This window comes from Mustela putorius, unplaced genomic scaffold (assembly GCF_011764305.1).
Source record: "Mustela putorius furo isolate JIRA1106 unplaced genomic scaffold, ASM1176430v1.1 tig00003853_pilon_pilon_pilon, whole genome shotgun sequence".
Taxonomy (NCBI): domain Eukaryota; kingdom Metazoa; phylum Chordata; class Mammalia; order Carnivora; family Mustelidae; genus Mustela; species Mustela putorius.
In genome coordinates, this window is record NW_025422005.1 from 77,551,761 (window position 1) to 77,564,496 (window position 12,736).

Sequence of the window (12,736 nt, forward strand, 5' to 3'; positions counted from 1 at the left end):
TACCTGATACACAAGAAACAAGAAAGGAAACCGGCCTACAAAACTGCAGGCAAAGACTGAAAACTTTTTCCAAAACTCAGCCACCTGAGTGGCTCAATCAGTTAAACGTCTGCCTTTGGCTCAGGTCATGATCCCAGGGTCTTGGGACCCAGCCCCACATCAGGCTCCCTGATCAGCCAGGAACATGCTTCTCCCTCTCCCTGCCTCTCCCCTGGCTTGTGCGTATGCACCCGTTTTCTCTGTCAAATAAATAAAATCTTTAAAAATAAATAAATAAATAAAACTTAGTTTTACTGTATTTCCAAGGATGTTAATTCTTAAAAATATTTATATTATATTTATAAGAATGAGTGTCTACGGACACATCACACCTTTACTAGACAAACAGGATACTTCTGAACTATTACTGTTTACTAAACTATAAGCCTCTGAAGAATGCCTAGAATTGCTGTTATTCAGGACTGTTATTGCACGTGGAAGATGTTGATCAAGAATGATAATGACAGGATTCTAAGTGCACCAACCTCCTTGAGAACAAATTTACTACGTCCAATTTTCTACAAAAGACAAATCAGGATCATTAAAAGATTCAAAATGAAACTCTTCGGACTCCCAGTTCTCCTAGATAACTTGAAATATTATACAAAGTGCAGAAGATCATCTTAAAGACACTTCTTAGGGAAAACAAATGGCAAAAACCACGTGCAAGTGTATTTAATGTCTGTCCAGCCACCAGAGTTCTTGACATATGTCCAACATATAGGCTTGGTCCTCAAGGTCATTCTTATTGTAATCAATTGAAATTAAACACAGCTTTCCACTGTAAACTCAGAAAGCAACTTGGTGATTTTGCTAGATAAAGCCACAACGTTTTCCATTTCTGAAACGTATGTTTAACACCCTAAAAACTAGTTTAAGTGCCTAATAGACATCAATGGTGTGTTATACTCCCCCTATTGGCTAATACTCAAAATAACAATGAATTCCCCAGAGGTTGCCTTTGAAGTGCTGGGGTTCAAAAGTAAGTTGGAGATTTTTATATTTAAAAACATGAACTGGATCAACAGTTGTTAAGCAAAGCTGCCATGTAATGGTCTGATTCCATCAAAACAGGAAAAATTAAAGCTGACAAATGACAAACTGAAGGGCTGAAAATATGCTGAAGCTTGAAACACTAAACAATGCAGAATTAAAGCCAAAAGCAGAGAACACCAAGAAACAGAGCAACATCCTTTAACTGACACAATGGCATGAAATCCATTTCATTTTAATAGCCCTTAAGGGGGTAAGAATTATTTCCCTGCCTCCTGTGCCAACCCCAAGCTGTTTCCTAAGGAAGCCAAGTAACTCTGACAATGTGTAGAGAATAAAAGAAATTAAGAATAAAGATTCATATTAATAGTAATCCGGGTTCTGTTTTTAATTACTTGGATCCAGTTTCGGAGCTGCAATGTGGCACCCCAGTAAGCACATCACCTAAATTAATCACAGATACCTTATTCCTGTTTCAAGGGATATGGCCAACTAAAATGGAAAGCTGAACAACGTGGGAAGACGCCTGGGCTCACCGCACCCAAACCTGACTGCACTTGCGGCACTCGGTGACTGAACTAGCTCTGGAGTCAGAACAGAAAATAATGGGTGAGCTGGAGCAAGTAACTAACCTCTACAGTCTCATCTGAGAAATGGGGCTGACAGTGTTTTAACCACAGAGCGGGTGTGAAGTTTAAGTGGTCCGCAAGGCATACAGGAGAGTGATACACAGTTTGGGCTCAAGGAACGTCAGTTACCATTGTTCAAGAGAAATAGCTGACTTCACAGTGAAGTTACTGCGCCTTACAGTACCATTTCAGGATAATTAAAAAGTCTTGACCAGTGCTTCGTTCCTTATAGAGACTTCTTTCCACCCAGACCGCTCACTTTTCTTCTAAGGGAGATGATCAGAAAACCCACGGTTCCCCCCTCGCAGGCTGTCACTGCTACCATCCTTTACCCCCTTTGCTCGTTTCCCATCACCTCTGGGCTCAGGACAAGCAGTTCGAACACTTGCTCGGCGCTAGTACTTTACATATATTAAATCATTCAATCTTCACAGTGACTTTATGAGACCTATTATTATCCCCATTTCCCAGCTAAGGAAATAAGCGATTTTCTTTTCTCAGCTCTTTAGAACACACTAAATCCATTAGGTTCCACTGTGCCAAGGTAATCCACGCTTGACAATGCCGGGTAACTACACTACCTGATTCTGCAAAGTGGGCAAATGCCCTAATAACAAGTCTGCAAGCAGATTCTTCTAGCAACAGCCCAAAGACTTCCAGTTTGTTCTAATCAAATGAACATGCTAAGAGAACCCTGCAAAATGAACTGGGTACTGGGCTAATCTGTTAGCAGGGGGGAAGCGTTGTATGCGGGGCTCCGGGCTGCAGCGCTGCTCTCCGCGCCGCCCGCACCACACCGGGAGGGCGCCTGCTGCGGGGAGCGCCGCTCACGTCGGTGCGCTAGTCCCAGGGCGCAGCCTACGCAACGGCAAATGAGTGCAAACCCACAACAAACCTCTCCCACCACGCTGTCACGCGCCCAAGTGGAAGTGGTCCGCGGCCGGCGGGGGTCGGAAGAAACCGCGGAGAGGAAGAGCGAGGACAGGAGTCTTCCCCCCAGGACAGCGCATCGCCGCGAGCGCTGCCCACCCGACCCAGGTCGGCCGCTCCCCACGCACCGCGGGCCACGGGTCCCGGCTCTTCCGAGCGTAAACACTGCCGGACCAACGCCGCCCTCCCGAGCCCGGGGGTCCGGGCGGCCGGTGCGACCCCGGCCGCGAACAGGCACGGAGCCTCGCGCAGCGCCGACAAGCACCGCGCAGCCTGCAGAGCCCGCGGCCGGAACGGGCGCAAGGCTAGTGGCGCGGGCTGCAGCGCCGCGCGGAGCCGGGCCCGCACGTACCTCGGAGGCGGCGTGTCAGGCGGAGATCCACCCGCCGCAAGTTGGAAGAGAGCAGAGGAAAGTTTCCCCGCCCAGCGCTCGGCGGCCGCGAGCTTCGGCAGCTGCTGCGCCGCGGCACAACTACGCCATCCGGACCCGCCGGGACTTTCACCTCCTGCAGGGCGCTCCGGGAATCGCCCAGGGAAAGCGACCGGGCACGAGAGCCGCTGACGTCCCTCCCTCACTCACTGAGGAGAGGAAAGCGCCGCTCTGCGTCCCCGAAACCCTCGATTACCCCCATCGGGCCGACCCAGCGCACTGGCTCTGCCTCACACACACGCGCGGGCGGGGACGGGCAAGACGCCACAGCAATCAGCGCGCGGGGGGAAGGGCGCTCCTCCGCCGCCGCCCCACCGAGGGCTCCGCGCGGCCCGGAGACTCCTCCTCCCGCCTCCCGCCTCCTCTCTCCTCCCCCTTTTCCTCCCCGGCTGATGGATGAGTCCCGAGCGCTGCTGGAGCCAGCGTTTCCCCTCGGGCTGAGGAGGGAGGGAGGGAAGGAGCACCAGGAACGCGCGGGCTGCTACGCGCCCGAGGTGGGGCGGCGAGTGGGTGTCTCAGTCCTGAGGGCGGTGGGTGGAGATAGGGGGACGCGGACGCCAGAGGCAGGGATCCGCTCCCTCAAAAGTAGTTTGGAGAACGACGTCCTTCAAACTTTCCAGGTCTCTGGAGGCGTTGGGTTTTTATTTGGTTTACTTCAGTCTTGATAATAAAAATTCTAAATCTTCCAGTAAACTGATCACACCCTCTTGCCCAGTGCTTAGCAAAGCCCGCCACCACACACACACACACACACACACACACTCATTCTGTCCTTGTTTGTCTTTCCCACCTCTAATCCTGCTAGGTATCTCAAGATGCGCTCTGATGCTGGGCGCCGGTGGGGTCTTGCCTCCTCCTCTAACAGCGGAGAGCGCCTTACCCAGCCCTTCTCCCTGCTCGTTAAATAAATGAATACAAAGGAGCTAGGTCAGCTTTGCCAGCTATCCTAACATGGGCACGACGGAAACGAAGGGGCAACTTCTGCGTCCCTACCTGCGCCTGTGAATTGTGTACTGCAAGAGGGACGATTGCAGTAAGCAGAACCCCACTTTGATTCTCTTGCTTACACCTCGTTTTCCTATTAAAAGACAAGACATGTTCGAGAGGTTTCTGAGACTGGACTTCCACTTGGACAAATTACTTAAAACTCTCCAAGGCTGCTTTTTCCTCTGCAGAACGAGGATCTTGGCCCAGGAGACCTCTCCCAGCTTTAAAGTCCTCTGGTCCTGGGCCTTTTATATACTGGAATGCAACAGAGAAGTTTCTTGTACTATTGCTTATATTATTATTTGGAAAGTTACTCGATTTCTCCACTTTGAAAGAAGAGAAAGTATTTCCAACCCTCTTTCTCTTGTACCTATACATAGGGAAACCAGGAGATACTTTTATAAAGGTCAAATCATCTTTGATTACCTGACTTACTTTAAACCTCCTCCATAAACCATTCCTTCCTTGCCAATATTTATTGAGCACCTACTAATTGAGAGGGTTGAACTAGGCCTTGGAGATATATATATAGTCATAAAACCCCTAAGGTAAAAACAGCCTGGTAAAGTTAGCTCAGCTTTGATATAGTCTCTCTAGATTTAAGGCCTTAGATTTCCCACAGACTCAAATTACATAGTATTCATGCTTCACGTTGTCAGGTTTTCGTTTCAAGTGCAGACATGAACACTTGAATTGGGTGTGAATATCTAATCCTACATTTAAATGTATCAATGATGTTACAGTTTTCTAATTTTGTTTTCTTTCTTTCCTTCTTTTTTTTTTTTTTTTTTAAGATTTCATTCACTTATTTGTAAGAGAGAGAGGGAGAGTGAGCACAAGCAGAGGGAGAAGCAGGCTCCCAGGTGAGCAGGGAGCCTGATGCAGGTCTCATCCCAGGACCCTGGGATCATGAGCTGAGCCAAAGGCAGAAGCTTAACAGACTGAGCCACCTTCTAATTTAATTTCTAGGCATCCCTTTAATGTTTTTTTTTTAAGTTTTCTGTTTGCTTATTTGTTTTTTAAGTAAATTCTACTCTAACTCTACACAACTTTGAGATCAAGAGTCACATACTCTACTGACAGAATCAACCAGGCACTCCAAGGCTTTCTAATTTCTCAATAAAATGGCATGGTAGAAGAAGAGAGAGAAAAACCAAGTCCTAAGTAATTTAATTCTTAGAAGTGTCTTGTCTTTAAAGAGTGAAGTCACTGTTCACAATGGAGCCAGATTCTCAATAATGTAACTATCAACATCTATTGTATTGATCTGTGTCAAGCAGAGTCCAAAATATTCTATACACATGAATATATTTACTCCTTACAGATCTATAAGACTATATACAAATAGAGGCCCAGGTACAAACCTACATATACACTGAGGCCTTATAACTTGTCACGATAGCATAGCTAATAAGTGGGAGGTCCAGGATTCAAACCTACTTCTATCTAGTTTTGAGCCCAAGTCTTCAACTCCCAGAGCATACTGCCCCAAAAAGCTTTACATATTGACAAAATGAAAGGTTTGAGGGATTTGGGGCTGGTTGGTGTGTGTGTGTGTGCGCACACGCGCACTGTTTCTTGGTTTGTTTGTTTTGTTTTGGTGGGGTTTTTTGGCAAAACATCTTTAAAATTCAGGGTTATTTAATTAGTTCAGCAGTTTAAATCGATGATATGGGAAAACACAAGAAATCACATAGGTAGTTACAAAATTGACAATGTCTAGAGGTATTTTCTCTTTAAGCCTTTACACTAATAATGTGATATTATTTTCATAAATCCAGAAACCTAAAGCATTGAGCAAAACTTTAAAATAAACTTACATTTTTGGTTCCCCGACAAATTTCTAAAAAAAAGATTCCCCTTTTATTAATGACAATATTAACTGATTTGGGGGGAATGAATCTACTCCTTTCATTGGTTACAAATCAGGACTGCAACCAAGTTATAGTATTTGTCACCATAATATACAAAATTGCTTTGATCCAATATGGTATCTTGGTCATTTGTTCTGAACATTTTCAGAAAGAATTATAAGCAGAGGCCTGAAATAAAGAGGTACACTTTATCACACTTGGATAAAAATGTGTGACAGCCAGAATCACACTAATTTACTGAGGCTATGTTTCTCACAAGGAACCATCCCACCTACAGGTGCGGAACGACTCATTTTAAGAGGACTCATATAGGGGCGCCTGGGTGGCTCAGTGGGTTAGGCCGCTGCCTTCGGCTCAGGTCATGATCTCAGGGTCCTGGGATCGAGTCCCGCATCGGGCTCTCTGCTCAGCAGGGAGCCTGCTTCTCTCTCTCTCTCTGCCTGCCTCTCAGTGTACTTGTAATTTCTCTCTGTCAAATAAATAAATAAAATCTTTAAAAAAAAAAAAAAAAGGAGGACTCATATATTTAGTGACTTAGCTCCATATACTGTTGATTAGCAGACAACTGAACACATTCATACAAACCTGTTTATGTTCCTTATAGAAGCAAACACCTCAAATTTCTGAAAATCGTTAGAAAATCATTTGGTTTTTCTTTTTTATAAGATCCTCATGCTTTGCATATGCTTTGCACATGGCAAATCCTAACTTACTAAATCCTTATAATAGCCCTAGTACCCTTATTTCACAGATGAGAAGACATGCACAGAGAGTTTAAGTAACTTGTCCAAAGTCACATGACCAGCAAGTGGCTGAGCTAGGTCCCCTGGTCCCAGAGTCTGCTCTGAACTTGCACTTTGGGATGCAGCAGGTGAAAGAGAGCACCCTTCCAGGCATAGAAAGTCTTATTTGTTTAGGTTCAATTCTTTAAAAGTTTCAAAAGATAAAAACAAAAGTTAGCGTAGGAGAAATATTACTCACTACCACCACATAAAAACAGATTACTTTCACCCAGTGAAGAGGGGAGAAGGGACCCTAACTCTAAAGGTTGTCTGAAACAGCCAACATCTTGGAGGCAATTGCGTAAGTATTAAGAATGTGTGACAGAACACGAACCATATGTTCTGGAAGAGTTGTGACAGGACACTGGTCTACAAACTACAATGTGTGCTCCTACTTTCCGCTTGGTTGACCTATTACTACAGACAGCTTTACTACCTTGTTTCTAAAAATCGCCTATAAAGATTCCAATTCATACCCGAAGGTGTTTTCCGTATCGACATAATCTAAGGCCATAATCTAAAGCCACATTTTCTATATATACCCAAGGTTAGAATTTGGTTCTCGCTAATGAAATTTGCGGCTGGCGCATTTCAAACTAATGAAAAAAAGTACTGTCAGATGAATCTGTATGCAGAGCAGAGCCCAAAACAGATACCTGATTCAGGCCATAGAGAATTTAGAAATAAAAATCCAAAGCAAATTCCCTTACAATAACCACACAGTTCCTGCAAACTTGTCATTTCCTGTGCCGGTGCAGGAACCTCCAATGGAGGCTTCCACAATGCACCTTCAATTTCCCCCTCGGTAGGGCTCCTGACAAAGCAGGAAGCCTCACACCATTTCAAAGTAACAGCAAAAACCCCGATTGCTGTGGTCTTAGCTCTGTAGGGGATGTGGCAGAGTGCCTGCTGCCCCCTCTCAGACGTCACCCTGGCCCCCACCCCCATAGCCGCCCTGCAGAGAACTTTTGTTTTGATCTGAAGAAGAAAAAAAAAAGACAAACTAGGACATGTTATTTTATGTGGACACCAAAAAAGACAAGGAGTACTCAGAACATATATTATTATCTGTGAGTATTACAAATCTCATTGCCTTCAGTTTAACAAATACAAGAAACTCTACTAAAAATACCCCCAATTTTTCAAATACTCCGATTTTAAAACCATTATTGCTATTGTTATTGACCTTCTGTTATTACTGTTGTTATTACTGAGCTCTTACTCTGCCCAAGGCCTTGTTTTAAGTTTGGCCTTATAAAATTCATTTCCAAACATATTTTGAAATTGGAGATTTCCATGTATTCATTACAAAATTACCTGTTATAATATTTCTTTAGGTCACTTACTGTTCTTTTAATACGTAATCTAAGCAGGAGAGTTTCCCAACTAGGTCCCGCAGACACATTCTTTAGATTTCGGTAATGAGTTCAATAAGAAGTTTGTTTTTATTTTGCATTTTTGTTTTACTGATAATGACTTTAGTTTTCTTAAGTCAGTGTTTTTCAAAGTGGGGAACTTATTCCCAGAGGTCTCTGCAAATTTTTTCTTTAAAATGAGTCCTTACATTGTTAACATTTGAAAAATGTGCTATAAAATTTTTAATTAAAATTTCCTTTAAAGTTTCCTCAGCTTACTCTTACAATTTATGCTGCTTTCTGGAAGACGTTAGTTTCTTTTATGTTCCAAAAACCAACCAATATTCATTGAAATTTGCTAAGCCAAATTAAGTGGTAAAAGATACATATAGAGGTGACAGGAACTATAATAAAAAGATAACTAAGAAAAAATATATCACATGTTAACTATCAAATGTGGCTATGAGTGTTAGGAAAATTGAGATGATCAGAGCAAGGCAAGAAGTAAGCTGATTCAGTGGATGCAGACAATGGAAAGAACATTCTGAACAATGACAAAGGAATGCTAAGACTATAAAGCAGGAATGCCCCAGAGACTGGTCCTAAGAAAGAAGCTAGAATAGCAATGGACTCTTCCGGACCTGGGTGGCTCAGTCAGTTAAGAGTCTGCCTTCAGCTCTGGTCATGATCTCAGGGTTCTGAGATTAAGCCCCATATGGGGCTCCCTGCTCAGCAGAGAGTCGGCTTCTCCCTCTCTCTATGACCCTCCTCCCTGCTTTTTCTATCTCTCTCAAAAAAAAAAAAAAAAAAAAAGGATTCTTCACTTTCTTGTAAAAGATTATAGGGGCCTTACTGTCCTGTTTCCATCAGTCTCTGTAAGAAATCCAAGGTTTCTGGGGCCTCTGGGTGGCTCAGTTGATTGAGCAAACTCCTGTTGATTTTGGCTCAGGTCATGATCTTGGGGTCACGGATCAGGCCCCACATTGGGGCTCACGTTCAGCCCCATAGTAGCTCTGCCCTCAGCGGGGAGTCTGCTGGAGATTCTCTCTCCCTCTACACCTATCCCCCCCCACCAGTCGCCTCACCCCGCTCATGCTCTCTCTCTAAAATAAATAAGTAAATCTTTAAAAAAAAAAAAAAAAAAAAGGAAGAAATCCAAGGCTTCTGGGTCATTGCTTTTTACCCAGATTCTTAGCATCATATGGCACTCAACATCCCCTAACTTCATTCAATCTTTCTCCCTTTCTCAACCTCCAGTTTGCTGTCTGAAATTTATAACAAATTAACAGTAAAATCCCTTGTATTTTTACTTCTGGAAAACTCTGGGCCCTCAGTTCTTTGACTTTCTCCTTTCCAGTGACCTGCTCTTCCACCCTACTGCAGTACCATGATAATGTGTGGGCCTTTTCATCAGAAGTAACTGCTCTACCTCCCGAATCTCAGTTTCTTCTCTTTTCTTTCTTTCTTTCTTTTTAAAGTTTTATGTATTTATTTGAGAGAGAGAGAGCACAAGTAGAGGGAGCAGAAGAGGGGGAGGGAGAAACAGATTCCCCACTGAGCAGGGAGCCCCATGTGGGGCTGGATTCCAGGACCCCGAGATCATGACCCTAGTGGAAGGCAGACGTTTAACCAACAGAGCCACCCAGGTGTGCCCCCACCCTGAATCTCAGTTTCAAGTATTGCTCTCTGACCCCTGGTCTTTACTGTTCCAACTCATGACCTCTAGTATGTTGGCTCTGACAATTCTAATGATCCCCACCAGGATCTGTAACCCATTATCCCTACCACTCTTTCACCATCCACAACCATGAGTGGTCTCACTTTAAATTTAAGACCACAGTCCTCAACGGGTTCTTAATGGTGCTCAGCAATCCTACTATATTTTCCTTATTCGCTCACTCGCTTATTCTCCTACCTTCATACCTTCCACCCCTACATGAACTCAATTGATGACCTTTCTTCATAATTTACTAAGAATACTGAAGAATATTGAAGCCCTCAGAAGAAAATATCCTCACCTTCCAATCACCACATCTGCCAATTTATCTGTGTCTATTCTTCTCTGCTCTGCTTTCTTTCTGTAACTGCATAAATTCATCCTGCTCCCTCGATTCCATTCCTTTAACTCCTTAAGGAATCCTATAGTGATTCCTCTTTCACCTGTATCCTCAGATTTCTCTCTCACATATCATTCTCATCAACTTAAACTTTCAAACTTACTATAATGTTTCTGATTTTAGAAAATCTTACTCAACCCCTCATACACATCTCATCCCTATTTCTCTACTCCTCTTATAGTAAAACTCCTCAAGAGGGGTGTCTACATTTGTTGCCCATTTTTCTTTACCCATCATTTCCTCCTCAACTAGGTCCAATCAGATCACCCTTGTCAAGGTCACCCTGTAGCCAGACCAATGGCAAATTCTCACTTTTCATCTTATTTAACCACTCGATAACTTATCACCCAGGAGCTCCCTTTCTCTTCCTAGAGACATTTTATTTGGTGGCTGGGATATGGAGCATTAGTGGTTTCTCTTCTTAATCCACTGGCTGGTCCTTCTATGCTGCCTCCTTGTCTTGCTCCCAGAACCTAAATGTTGGCTTGTCCAAGGGTAAGGTCATTGATCTCCTTTTCTTCTGTTGAGACTCTCTCTCAAAGAGAGATTATTCTAGATTATCATCTACAATCATCTCTTTAAGTATATCTACACAGTGTTGATTTTCCAAATTTTATCTCTGGTCTAGACCTCTTTCCTGAACTCCAGACTCACGTATACAGTTAACATTTCAACATCTCTCCTCAATTTGCTCAGTAGAAAAAATCAAACATTTGCTCTTCCTTCACGATTACTTCCCACTATTTCTCTTACAATTAAAATACCATAATCGGTAAACTATACCATTTTTTTTTACCTATACAATTGTGATCACCCTAGTCTCCCTGCTTCTAATTTTGCTTCCCACCCAGTAACATTCACACACGCACATACACATACTTACTCAGTGTTCTTTTTTTTTTTTAATGATTTTTATTTATTTATGTGACAGAGAGAGAGTACAAGTAAACAGAGCAGCAGGCAGAGGGAGCGGGAGAAGAAGTCTCCCCCCTGAGCAGGGAGCCTGATGTGGGACTCGATCCCAAGATCCCAAGATCATGGCCTGAGCCGAAGGCAGATGCTTAACTGACTGAGCCACCCAGGTGCCCCTACTCAGTACTTTCTGTGTACAGTTCACATTAGTGAATAATCTGGCCCATCCTTAGAGCAGGCTTCCTGTGTAAGATCACATAAGACTATCGGCATCGTAAGACAGGCACCACGGCTATCCTAATCAACCCTGTATTCCCTGCTCCTGGCATGTCTTGCATCTAATAGGTATCCAATAAACATAACCAAAATAATGAATGACTTCATTCCACAGACAGAAACCCACAGCTGAAGGAACAGTGAGATTTTATAATGACCATTGAGAGAGTGCATCTCTGAAGGTTCAATAAGAGAGACTGCATCACCCCCCAGGGCTTTGGGGGGTGATGCAGGCCAGAACTTGAGAGATAGCAGAAAACATTGAATCTAGAAGAACTGGCATCATTTTGTTCAGACTGGAAGCAAACACATGATATAAACATGAATGAAGCTTGACCTGGAAGCCAGAGGTTCTAGCATGAGGAAGGGGCTTTCTGATCTCAGTCAGACACATTAACACCGAGCAGATAAACCAAAGTCCCAGACCAGAGTACGTAAGCATACTGACTAAAGTTAGCTGAAAGGAGAGAGTGAGTCAACTGCCACAAAAAGTAGAAACAATAGGTAATGCTTTAGCATATCATTCTTAGAGAGCTAGAGATAAAAATCTTAGTGTCAGAGATAAAAATTATCATACTACTATCATCCTTGCTGGAAAATGCTGGCCATCTTGAAATGCTAAACTAACAGAGAAAAAGCAGAATATAAAGGGTCTTTGGCTCCTCCCCAAGTGTGAGAGAAAGGAAGGAAGCATTCATTAACTTGAAATCTCCTCCCTTCCCACTCACCTTTTCCCTCAAAGAAAGGACAACATACTTCTTCTTTGCCTCTGGTCCCCTACACTACACAGTCCCACTAGTACCGCCTTCAGCTCTCTCTACGGAATGCTGAAACAGCTTTAACTTTGTTTAAAAAATCAAGTGAACTAAAAAAAAAAAAGAGAGAGAGAGAGAGAACTAATTGTTCAGGCCCTGTTTAAAACTCAAAAGCTTCAGAGGGTTTTGTGCATTCTGTAAGGTTTTTTGTTCCTCTTCTTTTCTCTTTCTCGTCACCAAATTTTCTCTTGCTTTTCCTTGAATGTAATTTCACTAAATTTAAACACATAAGCAAAGTATATACATTTGTGGCCTTCATGCACATTTGTAAAAACTAACATGCAAGTCGCTAAATTTTATAGATTTTTTTTTCTCATATGAATTATTTTTACAGTCTTTGCTTGTGCCAAGTGTCTTCAAAACTTCACCAGGTACTCTTTCAACTTTTCTCAGGGTCTGAAATTTTTCAAAATATGAAGATTGGAGGGAAGAAAACTTCCCTGGGAATGCTAAACTATAATTTTGCATTTGACCTGGGATAGTCTCAGATTTCAGTCCATTGGATAGAAATCTCTTTCAACATTTTTTTCCAGAGAGCAAAGTGGTATGTATCTTAAAAAAAAAAAAAAAAAAAAAAGATAGACTGAGGCTCCCAAA

The 12,736-nt window shown here is 43.1% G+C and overlaps 1 protein-coding gene across 4 annotated transcripts in view; it reads right to left on the reverse strand.

Annotated features, from left to right (window-relative positions):
- The window catches only part of TGFBR3 (transforming growth factor beta receptor 3), a 196,923-nt gene extending 193,847 nt beyond the window's left edge, over positions 1-3,076 (reverse strand). For 3 of the 4 annotated variants that reach the window (XM_004752607.3, XM_004752606.3, XM_013056153.2), the window contains exon 1: positions 2,944-3,076. The gene's annotated coding sequence lies outside the window, so the exon portion shown is untranslated. Of the gene's footprint in view, positions 1-2,719; positions 2,848-2,943 lie in introns of those variants that run through there. The other variant, XM_013056152.2, reaches the window with a different exon arrangement.
- Positions 3,077-12,736: the final 9,660 nt, after the last annotated feature.